At 35.8% G+C, this 1,789-nt stretch overlaps 1 pseudogene; it reads left to right on the forward strand.

Annotated features, from left to right (window-relative positions):
• The first annotated feature begins 401 nt into the window (after positions 1 to 401).
• Positions 402 to 594, forward strand: LOC115835552 (annotated as a pseudogene).
• Positions 595 to 1,789: the final 1,195 nt, after the last annotated feature.

Genomic DNA, 1,789 nt, shown 5'->3' on the forward strand with positions numbered 1-1,789 from the left:
TTTTTATAAATGTAAGCACTGAAAAAACCTAGTCATATAAATATGTATAGAAGGAATTTTATTATAGCAATATAATTTAATGATTTGAACTCTTTTTAAGTTACATAGCAAAAATTCCACAAGGAAACATCTTCAAGAGTCATTTTTAAGAATTTATCAACTGGCTACTTTTATTGAAAACAAGGAATTGGAAGCCACTTGAGTTGCAAAAGGCCTATAATCTGACAAAATCATCCACTTAATGAAATCTGGAAAATACAATAAAAAGGCTTTACCCAAAGTTGTCAAGTGATTGATATGTCTTTTTCACTTTCAGGAAACTTGTTTAACCCAATATATACAAAAGATTTGAAAAACTCAAAATAATATTGACTTGAAATGTAGAAGGGATGGCAAGCACCATGTCCAGCCACGAAGGTGGCAAGAAGCCCCTCAAACAGCCCTGAAAGCAGGCCAAGGAGATACAAAAGGAAAATAAAGGTTTTACAAGCAGAAACCAAAAGAGGAGGAAAAGAAACTCAAGAAGCTAAAAGCAAAGGTTTTGAGGAAGGGCCCCAGGCCACAGGTGGAATTAAGAAATCTGGGAAACCATAAACTGTTCCTTATGCCTGAGGCAATGGTGCCCCTTGATTCCATTCATATTTAAAGATCTGCCATAACATGTCTTGCCACCTGGCTAGAATGAAATGTTGTCTTGGAGCCTGTTGTATATTTTAGAATAAACTACTGTAAAAAAAATTACATTGTCATACATGCTTCCTGTTAAGCCTGCAGAACTGTGAGTCAATTAAACCTTTCCTTTATATTTACCCAGCCTCAGGTAGTATACCTTATAGCAGTGTGAGAATGGACTAATATATTAGGTGTTCAATAAATATTAGTGATTATCATTATATTATTTTGTTATATATTATTACTTATATATCATTATATTATTTTGTTATATATTATTACTTATTATTTTACTATATATTACTATATTACTTATATTTTACTATATATATATATATATATATTCACCTAAGGATTCTTAATTCACACTGAGAACCTCTTTTGTAGTTAGTTATTTACTCATCTCATCTTTTCATTGGGATTGTAAGTTCTTGAAGGTACATTGTTCCAAAATATCTTGTCTGTGGAAGTCAGAGAAATTTAAGGTATTCACAGCTTTAGTGTTATTTGCTCTCTGGTCACAGAATTGCTAACCTCCCTAATAATGAAAGAATCCCTCTGAATGCAAGCCCAGCAATGCTGCTCTGCAGGGCTAGCTGAACCTGCCTGGTTCTCCGTTTCCCTCAGCAATTAAGAAGGATCTAAATGAACATATCAATTCCCCAGCTTAGGAGATGGGGCCTAGGCAGGCCAGCCAGACAGACAACCTGGAGAGGGAGTATAGTTAAACAGGTGGTGACTAATATAACAAAACCTCATTCCTGCAGCCTTAATAAAAACAGCAAATCCCAGACAGCCTGGACGCCTAGGTCCTGGGCAGCATTCAATTTAGGATTTTTTTTCCCCAGTGAGTCATAATTGCCCTGGTCCTGACACCTGTCACTAGAACAAGGCAAAATTGGTGTAATCACCAGAGCAATTGCTTCAGGAATACATTCTTTTAGTAATTTGGCTGGAGGAAGTTCAAAAATGCAAATGATGGTTTTCAAATGTGGAGTGACCGGAGTTGCCCTAAGTACTGGGATCTCTAAATTTAAGGAAGAAAAGGGAGGAGAGAGGAGTTACAATTACAACAATAGGAAACCAAGTAATGAGAGACTCATCCCACTGTAGATAA

Source organism: Nomascus leucogenys, chromosome 6 (assembly GCF_006542625.1).
Source record: "Nomascus leucogenys isolate Asia chromosome 6, Asia_NLE_v1, whole genome shotgun sequence".
Classification (NCBI taxonomy): domain Eukaryota; kingdom Metazoa; phylum Chordata; class Mammalia; order Primates; family Hylobatidae; genus Nomascus; species Nomascus leucogenys.